This window comes from Anabrus simplex, chromosome 6, assembly GCF_040414725.1.
Source record: "Anabrus simplex isolate iqAnaSimp1 chromosome 6, ASM4041472v1, whole genome shotgun sequence".
Lineage (NCBI taxonomy): Eukaryota > Metazoa > Arthropoda > Insecta > Orthoptera > Tettigoniidae > Anabrus > Anabrus simplex.
Window position 1 is genome coordinate 229,963,231 of NC_090270.1, and position 12,077 is coordinate 229,975,307.

At 42.9% G+C, this 12,077-nt stretch overlaps 1 protein-coding gene across 1 annotated transcript in view; it reads left to right on the top strand.

Annotated features, from left to right (window-relative positions):
• Window positions 1–7,776: 7,776 nt before the first annotated feature.
• Window positions 7,777–12,077, top strand: part of LOC136876372 (sodium-independent sulfate anion transporter) — a 116,546-nt gene continuing 112,245 nt past the window's right edge. The window contains exon 1 of the mRNA XM_068228412.1: window positions 7,777–7,820. The gene's annotated coding sequence lies outside the window, so the exon portion shown is untranslated. The remainder of the gene's footprint in view (window positions 7,821–12,077) is intronic.

Consider the following 12,077-nt stretch of genomic DNA (forward strand, 5'->3'; position numbering starts at 1 on the left):
GGAGAAATTTTTAAAACAAACAGTATAAATAGCACGTTTTGAACAAACACTACTCATTTCATCTCACTTCATCCCCGACCTCGTATTAAGAAACTGGACTAATGTAGCCTACTGTACATACATAGGATGTACAAGAGACGGTACTCGTTTCAAGTTACACTGATTTCCACTTCGAATGTTGTCAAAGTGGAGGGGGAATGTTATAGAGAAACATAGTGCATTTCTTCTCCTCCATTTATACATCTTTTCTCATTTTCATTCAGGGGCCAATCTTCGTGGCAGTCCAGTCCAGTCCAGTCGTATGTATCCTCCTAAGAATGAGACTTATTCACAGGTTATTTCGACTAAAATAATTAAAATTATATTTTTGTTTCGAATAACTGAGGAAATTTCAGAAAGTATGCAGCATGGCATCTCTGAAGGAAGTCAGAATTAAATAAATATTTTCACCTTCATATTCTTTCTTTTCTTTCTTAATCTGCTTACACTCCAGGGTCGGCTTTTCCCTCGGACTGAGTGAGTGATCGCACCTCTACCGCCTCAAGGGCAGTGTCCTGGAGCTTCAGACATTGGGTCGTGGGATACAACTGGGGAGGATGACCAGTACCTCGCCCAGGCGGCCTCACCTGCTATGCTGAACAGGGGCCTTGCGGGGGACGGGAAGATGGGAGGGGTAGACAAGGAAAAGGGAAGGAAGCGCCCATGGCCTTAAGTTAGGTACTATCCCGGCATTTGCCTGGAGGAGAAGTGGGAAACCACGGAAAACCACTTCCAGGATGGCTGAGGTGGGAATCGAACCCACCTCTACTCAATTGACCTCCCGAGGCTGAGTGGACCCCGTTCCAGCCCTCGTACCACTTTTCAAATTTCGTGGCAGAGCCGGGAATCGAACCCGGGCCTCCGGGGGTGGCAGCTAATCACACTAACCACTACACCACAGAGGCGGACACCTTCATATTCAAGGCGTAAAATTAAGACATTTTCATGATAGAGTACCTCATCACTTAAAAATATACTCGACTGGAAAGTGTTAAAATCCGGCGCGAGAGCTGGAACGGGAAGTATTCAGCCCCGAGAAGGCATTTGAGTAGGGTTTTCCCATATGGGTAGAATAGATCCACATGCCAAAAGATATGAAGGACATGTGACGCTGTTTATGGTGATTTGTTAGTCGGATGGCGACGTCAAACCTTGAGCATACTCCTGGGTGTTATTCGATAGGGTTTCGCTATGTGCCGATACCGGGTTTCACTTCCCTCTGCCTCGTTATCATCACCTGTCTTGATCGAGACACACAGACGCGCAAGTCACCTAATGGTCATCGAATAGGAAAAACCTGCACAAGGCGAGCCGACCGTATCCTCGAACACTCCCAGCACTAAAAGCCAGTTCTCTAAAAAGCCCAGGTGAGACACTTTCTTAAGATCCATAGGTCTACTGTAGTATAAGTTACATTCCCTTCTGTTTATTCTCCAACTCGTCTTCCAGTAGTCCAGTCAACGTATGAATAATCCGTTTCCACACCAGGCAAATGCTGGTGCTGTACCTTAATCAAGGCCACGGCCGCTTCCTCCCCACTCCTAGCCCTTTCCTAAACCATCGTCTAGAGCCGATGACCTTCGATGTTAGGCCCCTTAAAACAACAAGCATCATCATCAACAAGCAAGCAAACCATCGTCTCCATAAGACCTATCTGTGTCGGTGCAACCTAAAGCAAACTGTAGTAATAATAATAATAATAATAATAATAATAATAATAATAATAATAATAATAATAATAATAATATGTTTGGCATAATCCTTGAAAATTTGCTTCATTCTCGTACTTTTACCGAGCTCGATAGCTGCAGTCGCTTAAGTGCGGCCAGTATCCAGTATTCGGGAGATAGTAGGTTCGAATCCTACTGTCGGCAGCCCTGAAAATGGTTTTCCGTGGTTTCCCATTTCCACACCAGGCTCGTTGGCTGAATGGTCAGCGTACTGGCCTTCGGTTAAGAGGGTCCGGGGTTCGATTCCCGGCCGGGTCGGGGATTTTAACCTTCATTGGTTAATTCCAATGGTCCGGGGGCTGGGTGTTTGTGCTGTCCCCAACATTCCTGCAACTCACACACCACACATAACACTATCCTCCACGACATTAACACGCAGTTACCTACACATGGCAGATGCCGCCCACCCTCATCGGAGGATCTGCCTTACAACGGCTGCACTCGGCTAGAAATAGCCACACGAAATTAATAATAACACCAGGCAAATGCTGGGACTGTACCTTAATTAAGGCCACGTCCGCTTCCTTCCCACTCCTAGCCCTTCCTTGTCCCATCGTTGCCATAAGACCTATCTGTGTCGGTGCGACGTAAAGCAAGTAGCGTACTTTTTGCCCACCACTTATTTGCAAACGGTTTTGACTGCACGAAGTCGACAGAAATAAATAAATAAATAAATAAATAAATAAATAAATAAATAAATAAATAAATAAATAAATAAATCATCACTGATCTGCATTAAGAACTGTCGTCTACTGGTATATTCCCTATCAATTACTTATCTACTCTCCTCTTAAATAATTTCAATGAACTTGGCAATTCGCTCAGAATCATTATGCGTGTAGATGCCTATCAATCAATCAATCAATCAATCAATCAATCAATCAATCAATCAATCAATCAATCAATCAATCAATCAATCAATCAATCAATCAATCAATCAATCAATCAATCAATCAATCAATCAATCAATCAATCAATCAATCAATCAATCAAGTAAGCAAGCAAGCAACACTGATCTGCATTTAGGGCTGTCACCAGTAGCGGTGAGCAAGGGTAGCGACTGCCCCCTCCCTCCCTCCCCGCTAACCTCCGCTTTGGGGAGAAAAATAAATGTTTACTCCATTTTGGGCGCCTGGAAGTGGGAAGTAATAAGAAAAGAGTGGTATTAACCCTATTGTCTTTTCAGCTTATTCTGTTCTTTAACTTATTTTATTATTTTAAAAAAATACTTCGCAGAAACACGCACAAAATGTCTTCGTCGCGGCTAACCAAATTGGACAGCGCCACAGCAAGTAGCAGAGACCCGCGGAGCAATCTGTAGCATGTTCTGCCAGGAAGTGTATAGGGCAGGGATGGCGAACCTTTTACAGCTAGTGTGCCATTTTAAGTCTGGTTTATTTTTCTGAACCGTTTACCGTGCCACTTGTTATTTTCCTTTAAGGACTGGCTAACCCCACCCCCACTTCCTTTCCTTATTCCCAATTATGCTCCATAATATGTTATTTATTTATTTATTTATTTATTTATTTATTTATTTATTTATTTATTTATTTATTTATTTATTATATCTTGTAAATACATTTTATTGCATGTTCCGTGGTCGTATTTTGCAAATTGATCAAACATACATTTTTAAATAAGTAAGTTTTGAGAATAATAAACACCCATTGTAAAACACTTCGTCGTTAAATAAAAATACTAATATTGCCAATGAACTTTAAGTGAAATATCATTTCACATTTAGCGTGAAATTTGTTGCTGAATCTACGTAGCCATGTTATTTATGTTAGGTTCATAACATGTTGTCTTCAGCAACACACAACAAGCACTTAGGTCTGAAGAATCCGGTCACTACCATCGTTGTTTCTGTTTTTTTTTTCTTCGGCACCGGAAACATGTTTGTGAGGTCCGTATACAATAAACAGTTATACACAAAGAATAGTTACCCGCTACTGGCTACTTCACACAAGTCAAACTTCACTCACTGACTGACGGCCAGATTTTCTGTATTTATTTTTACTCGTAAAACACTATGACTAAACGACGCACGACATATGTATAGGCCTAGTCTGTAGTAAAAGATGTATATAAAAACTTCATGCGGCGTGCCACCGAAATCGTGTTCGCGTGTCACCTAGTGGCATAGATTCGCCATCCCTGGTATAGGGTATATTTTTGCCAAGGACACTCGCTTGTCGCGCTCATTCCTCAGTCTATCATTCTCGCTCATGCAATGCGTACCGAGATCGATAGCTGCAGTCGCTTAAGTGCGGCCAGTGTCCAGTATTTGGGAGATAGTGGGTTCGAAGCCCACTGTCGGCAGCCCTTAAGATGGTTTACCGTGGTTTCCCATTTTCGCACCAGGCTTATGCTGGGGCTGTACCTTAATTAAGGCCACGGCCGCTTCCTTCCCACTCCTAGCCCCTTCTTCTCCCATCGTCGCCATAAGACCTATCTGTGTCGGTGCAACGTAAAGCAACTTGCATTCAATGCGTCTGTTCAGTTTTATCTAGTATCTATTACTTTGTTAGTGTGTAGTCAAATACCAAATGACTTTTTAAGTGCATAATCATACCGTACTTCTATTTAATTCTAATAGGCCTACGTGCGTAATTATTCTTTCTTTGGTGAAATTTTTTTTCTGTCCGACTCGTTGGCTGAATGGACAGCGTACTGGCCTTCGGTTCAGAAGGTCCCGGGTTCGATTCCCGGCCGAGTCGGGGATTTTAATCGATTCTCATTCATTCTTCTGGCTCGGGAACTCTCCTCTTCATATTCACACTAGCTGTAGTGCCCGGCGTTGCCCGGATAGTTTCTGAATATTTACCTTTAAGATTTGCATTACCAGTTAGTTATATTAGATGTGAATTTTATGGAATTCCTTTTTGACTTGCAGATTGATATGTTACGATCTATAATGTAATTTTAGAATTGTTTAGATGTGTTTGATTTCAAGTTTTAGATTATTTAATTCATCATCATCATCATCACCTGTTTACCCTCCAGGTTCGGTTTTTCCCTCGGACTTAGCGAGGGATCCCACCTCTACCGCCTCAAGGGCAGTGTCCTGGAGCTTCAGACTCTTGGACAGGGGATACAACTGGGGAGGAGACCGGGCGAGTTGGCCGTGCGCGTAGAGGCGCGCGGCTGTGAGCTTGCATCCGGGAGATCGTGGGTTCGAGCCCCACTGTCGACAGCCCTGAAGATGGTTTTCCGTGGTTTCCCATTTTCACCAGGCAAATGCTGGGGCTGTACCTTAATTAAGGCCACGGCCGCTTCCTTCCAACTCCTAGGCCTTTCCCGTCCCATCGTCGCCATAAGACCTATTTGTGTCGGTGCGACGTAAAGCAACTAGCAAAAAAAAAAACAACAACTGGGGAGTATGACCAGTACCTCGCCCAGGCGGCCTCACCTGCTATGCTGAACAGGGGCCTTGTGGAGGGATGGGAAGATTGGAAGGGACAGGCAAGGAAGAGAGAAGGAAGCGGCCGTGGCCTTATGTTAGGTACCAACCCGGCATTCGCCTGGAGGAGAAGTGGGAAACCACGGAAAACCACTTCCAGGATGGCTGAGGTGGGAATCGAACCCACCTCTACTCAGTTGACCTCCCGAGGTTGAGTGGACCCCGTTCCAGCCCTTTCAAATTTCGTGGCAGAGCCGGGAATCGAACCCGGGCCTCCGGGGGTGGCAGCTAATCACGCTAACCACTACACCACAGAGGCGGAGATTATTTAATTTCCGAGTAAAACTTCGTCCTTATGGAAGCTCGAATCGACTGGGAAGTATCTGATCCTGTCAAAAATTAATAAGTGATAACTATATGTATTTAGCCGTCGCACTATACAATAGATACGATCTATGGCATTTCAACTGTCAATGAGACTGTCCCCCCTCGCCCCCTACCCCTAAGAGAGAAAAAATCTGGATTGTCACCATTCATCTCAGTGACACAGAGAACTGTAGATTCGACACTGTTTTCGATGATTTTTTATATCTCACTCCCCCCTCACCCACACCCCAAAGGGGGCTGAACATGAACTTTATAAAAATTTTGGAGTGTCACTATTCATTTCAGCGACCACGAAAACTATGCATTCAATAATATTCTAGATTATTTTTATACTACCCCCCTCGCCCCCTGCCCATAAGCGTGCTAGGGGTGTCTTACCCCCAGGCGGTTTGTCTCCTGATACTAATTGATAAGTGTACCAAGTTTGGTGAAATTGCTCCAGTTGTTTAGAAGGAGATATGTCATTTACACACCCACACCCATCCACACACACCCACGCACACACATACATCCATTTTATATATAGTAAGAAGAAGATCAGATTTTTATATATAGTTTTTCGATTATTTTTATATCTCACCCCCTTCGCCCCCACTTGAACTTGCAAAAAATCCGGAGTATTACTATTCATCTCAGAGACTCTGAAATCTGTGGATTCGAAACTGTTTTTAATTATTTCTATGTCTCACCCCCACCCCTTCGCTCCCCACCTAAAAGGGAGCTGAACTTGGATTTTAAAAAATTCTGGAGTATTACTTTTCAAGTCAGCGACCCCGAAAACTATGAATTCGACACTATTCCCAATTATTTTTATAACTACCCCCCCTGACCCCCCTCCCTTAAGGGCGCTAGGGATGGCTCACCCCCACAGTGCTCGTCTCCCGATAGTAATACGTGTACCATGTTTGGTTGAAATTGATTCAATGGTTTAGGAGGAGATGTGTCATTTATACACACACATACATCCATTTTATATATAGTAAGATTTCTATACTTCACCCCCTTTCCATCCCCGCCCAAAGGAGTCGTATGAGTGCCTTACACAACAGTATATTTTGTCCAGATACTAAGTCGTTACCAATTTTAGTTGTCAGCTATGCCCAAACGTACATACAGTACATAATCTCGCTGCTCTAGAATCCTGGAGCTGACGTTGCCATGGTTACGGCATTTCATTTCTTTTATCCGATTCCTAGAGCAAGTGTAGTGTGGTGCCAATATCTCCGTAACGGTTGGTTTTAGGACCTTAAAACACGGTTTTCGGACCCGTAGGGCTTATCGAGTTTTGTTCTTTGCGTCAAGAGGATTAAATTGAGCTTTGTCTCGCCATTATACGACAAATTCGATATTTTGCCTATATTAGCCTATTATTTTTATATCTCTCCCCGGTGTCCCCACCTCGAATTGTTTTGAAAATAAAATACAGCCCATGTTACTCACTGGCAATGTAGCTTTCTATAGGTGAAGAAATTTTTAAATTCGGTTCAGTAGTTTTTGAGTCTATTCGTTACAAACAAACAAATTTTTCCTCTTTATAATATTAGTATAGACAACACACTACACTACCAACCACCACAGAAACACGCAATAGTGATTACATCCCTCCATATAGGGTTGGCGTCAGGAAGGGCTTCCAGCCGTAAAACAGGGCCTAATCCACATGTGCGACGCAGTTCGCACCCGCGACCCCAGAGGTGTGGGAAAATCTGTAGGAAAAGAAGAAGAAGAATCATCACCACTTACTATTTTTATAGCATTTTCAAACTTTTCACGTCTACCCCCGCCCCCCCATCCCCCATTATCCTTTGGACTCGGGTAATTTTTTGTTGTCTACAGTATACGATTTTGCCCCCTCCCCCCACTCCTAATTTCCAATCGCCACTACTGGCTGACACCGAGTTGGTAGATTCCCTATCAATTGTTTGGCCCGTCTTTTCTTTAATTATTACAAAGAACTTGGAAAGTCTGGTGTTCGACCAAGTACAGCGAGTAGCAGACCTCTCACATGTTTTGGGTTCTCCCCAGCGCGTAGTGCAGCTATTGACTTAATGTTATGGGGTCATGTTTGATATGATAGCAGTGCAGGCACAGCGTTGCGTCATCGAGAGATATAACTTACTGCATCGCAACCTCAAACCTTCTCCGAAACTGATACAGCAGAGTCGAGATTACGTTATTTGTGCTGTGAATAGCCTATGCCAGTCTGAGTTTGTTAGTGACGGAAGTAACTGCGGTCTTCACTCTGTTGATGTGTTTGGGAGGTTGGTATCATTCCTAAGTGTTGTTATCTATGGTGGGTTATTGTGTCTCTCATGATAAGTTAGTGATAAGGGACCTATTGATCTCGGAAATGTATAACTTATTACGTCATGCATTACATTGTAATTGACTTCTCCTAACAGAGAATATAATACAAGTCCCTGTTAAAAAGATCAAGTAGAGTGTTTTAGGTTGAAACTAAAAACACGTGATACGTACCATTGATGCTTTCACAATTCTCTGCGAAACGCCAAGAATTTCACCTTATTTTCCTGATACGGTATAAGCCCAGAAGCCTATATCATTCCTAGGTTATAGGTTAGTATACCATAAATCCATAGATGAACAAAGCCATCCTCGTATAGGCCGTAAAGGCACTCAGAGGCAGATCCAAGATTATTGCGGGAAGGGGGCTAATTAATTTTTTAAACATACCACTAAGCCAAAACAACGAGTTTACATTTTGTAGCAAAGCGAAAAGAGAAAATCGTACTTCTTCAGCAAATCACATTTTTACCGTTCCATACATTATCATGAATATTAAAGCATTTAACGTTCTCATTGTTATGTGACTATCAAAATAGTACTAACCAATCAATATTAAACATTTTCATACATAAATAATACAAAGAAAAATCTTAAAAGAATTTAGAGAGTTCCTATTATTTTGGTGGGTATTTCAAAACTTACACTTGAGTAACTTTGTTAATGTTATAGTAAGTTCTTGCTCATCACTGACTAATCGCTTAGCGCTAATTTACAAGTTACTTAATAGTAAACATAGCTCCAGATTAATATCGTCTACCGGACGGATTTCCTGCGACAATCTCAACATCATTTGAGATAGTGGAAATGTTAGCTAATTCCACTGAAATCCTTGCAGTATTTCATCATCTGCGGATCCTTTCGCTTTTTCACTAGTAATCATGTCAACGTCTGATATGTTTTATCTTCTACTTTATTTTTTTGGCTTTTATTTCTGTCGAATTGAGAAATCCTTATTCTGTCGACCGGGCGAGTTGGTCGTGCGGTTAGGAGCACGCAATTGTGAGCTCGCATCCGGGAGATAGTGGGTTCGAATCCCACTGTCGGCAGCCCTGAAGATGGTTTTCCGTGGTTTCTCATATTCACACCAGGCAAATGCTGGGGCTGTACCTTAATTAAGGCCACGACCGCTTTATTCCTAGATCTTTCCTGTCCCATCGTCTCCATAAGACCTATCTGTGACGGTATGACGTAAAGGAAATAGCAACAACAAATTATTCTGTCTTCTATTTCCTTTCGCACAAGTACCGTATTACTGGAAAACAATTTCAAGCTCGTTATTTTCCATGAATTTCGTTGCAGTTTCGCACATCGCTAATAAGTAAATTTCGCTTTAAACTGACCGATCTGCTTTAATTCACTGTAATTCGCAAAATAAAATCACTATTTTCTTAACTAGAATCATTATTGATTCGTTAAGATAGCTCAGAATCTCTTCAAATTATTCTTGTCGCGTTTATCGCCAATGCGAAAAATTCATGCCTGTACTCAATGCGTTAAAAAACAGTAAACTTTCAGCTCGTAATTCAAGTATTACTTGTGAAGCAAATTTACTTTTGAAACACATTCACTGTGAGTGTTAATGCGCCGACGCGCCGGCCGCAAGCTCCTCTAAGTTGTTGTGAAACGCTGTGCGCGTAAGCTCGCTGAGGAAAACGGCACATGCCGGCATGCAACCTATTGTTGCCTATTGTTGCCAGTCCGCCAGCCACATCTAATTGCTTATTTTTTACTAGCAGTATGGCTTATGGTGTGGGTTACTGTAGTCACGTCTTAGTTCGTGAACCATCGGCAACGGCTGAGTGGCCTAGTAAGTGGTACTGAGAGTCGGGAGACCAGTTGCTACGGAATGGGAGTGGGCATCTCTGAGTCATGGCCCTCCTTGTGCTCAGGCGGCTAGGACCAGGGCCGGATTAAAGGGGGGGCTAAAGGGGCTGCAGCCCCGGGCCCCGCGTGCCAAGGGGCCCCGGCCCTTGGCCGAACCTAAAATTGTATAAAAAGGCCTACTGCTCCACCTCCGTGCATGTATATGAATATTTACGCTCGCAAAATATCGAACACGCACTCTTCCTTCCTTCCTTCCTTCCTTCCTTCCTTCTTATCAGCTGTCCGCGTTAGTATTTCATCACTGCTAGAATCAATTACCGTCCGGAGACACGAATCCTCGCTACTTACGCACTGTAATTATTGTAAAGGTTATTGTTGACGAAAATTTAAATCTGGCAGCTTGCGAGTACGGGCAGAGGGGAAAGAGGTGTAGGACGTGAGTGGGAGGGGACAGGGGAAGCACGGTGGAATGCGCATGCTATACTATATCTTTGCATCAGGAAGAGAACTTCCAGTTCACCTCTGATTATTGAACCATTCGTAAGTTAAATCTGTAATGTTCTTGTAAGGTAAGGTAAGGTAAGGGTTATTCTGCCCGAAGGCAGGTCCGAACCTCTGCAGAGGTGTTCATGAGCCGGAGTTTACGTGCTGTTCTTGTAAAATGTATAGAAAATATCCTAGTGGTGCCAAAAAACGTAAGTTCTGTTTTGTATGTCGATGTGATAGTGATGATGAGACAAATGTAAAATATGTTTCGGCATTGTGAAATATTAACATGAAAAATAGAGAAAAATTGTAGCCTATTTCAACACTTCCTTATTCATCAATTTAAGTGGAAGTAGTTCTATAACGACTTCAGTATGCTAGTCTTACGTGATGTTACGAAGAAGGGGCCCCACATTTTTAAATAGCCCAGGGCCCTCAAACACCTTAATCCGGCACTGGCTAGGACTACACAATCCACCGGTGGTCAATAAACCCGTTAGAGGAGGTATCCTCACTTGGACTGTGTGTAGGTAGGGTAGCATATTGCTTCACGAATTTACCGAGCTCACAACATTTTAAGCAAACCTCGGACCTATGGGAGTAACGGAGTCCCACTACCATTTGACAGGCGAGGGACTCCTTGGAAACACCTTGGCGAACGAAATGGAATTCGATGGGGAGTTATCAATAAATTAATGGGTCCTATGGAAGAAAGAAAGTAGAACTAGCTGAGTCAGCAAAGAGGATGCATCTGGATGTGCTACGAGTAAATGCTATTCGAGTAACGGGAGATAACGAGGAAGAACTAGGACATTATAAAGTGTGCTTGACGGGTGTTAAAAAGGGAAGGACAGAGTATGGGGTAGGTAAGTTCATCAGGAATACTATTGCACGCAACACAGTTTCTGTTAGGCACTAAATGAGCGAATGGTGTGGGTAGATTTGGCAGTTGGTGCAGATGAGGACGAAGTTGACAAATTTTATGAAGCATTGAGTGACATCGTAGTCAGGGTCAACAACAAGGATAGAATATTGCTAATGGGTGATTTCAATGCGAGATTTGGAAATAGAACTGAAGGATACGAAAGGGTGGTTGGTAAATGTGGGGAAGATATGGAAGCTAATAGGAATGGGAAGCGTCTGCTGGACTTCTGTGCTAGTATGGGTTTAGCACTTACGAATACATTCTTCAAGCACAAGGCTATTCACCGCTACACATGGGAGGCTAGAGGTACCACATCCATAATAGACTATATCATAACCGACTTCGAATTCATGAAATCTGTTAGGAATGTACGGGTTATGCGTGGATTTTTCGATGATACAGACCACTATCTGATCTGTAGTGAACTAAGTATCTCTAGGCCTAGAGTAGAGAAAGTGAAATCTGTCTGCAAACGAATAAGGGTAGAAAATCTCCAGGACGAGGAAATTAGACAGAAGTACATGGATATGATTAGTGAGAAGTTTCGAAAAGTAGACAGTAAGCAGGTTCAGGATATAGAAAGTGAATGGGTGGCATACAGGGGTGCTGTAGTAGAAACAGCAAGGGAATGCCTAGGAACAACTGTGTGTAAAGATGGGAAAAGGCGAACATCTTGGTGGAATGATGAAGTGAGAGCAGCCTGTAAACGTAAAAAGAAGGCTTATCAGAAATGGCTCCAAACAAGGGCCGAGGCAGACAGGGATTGGTACGTAGATGAAAGAAACAGAGCGAAACAAATAGTTGTTGAATCCAAAAAGAAGTCATGGGAAGATTTTGGTAATAACCTGGAAAGGCTAGGTCAAGCAGCAGGGAAACCTTTCTGGACAGTAATAAAGAATCTTAGGAAGGGAGGGAAAAAGGAAGTGAACAGTGTTTTGAGTAATTCAGGTGAACTCATAATAGATCCCAGGGAATC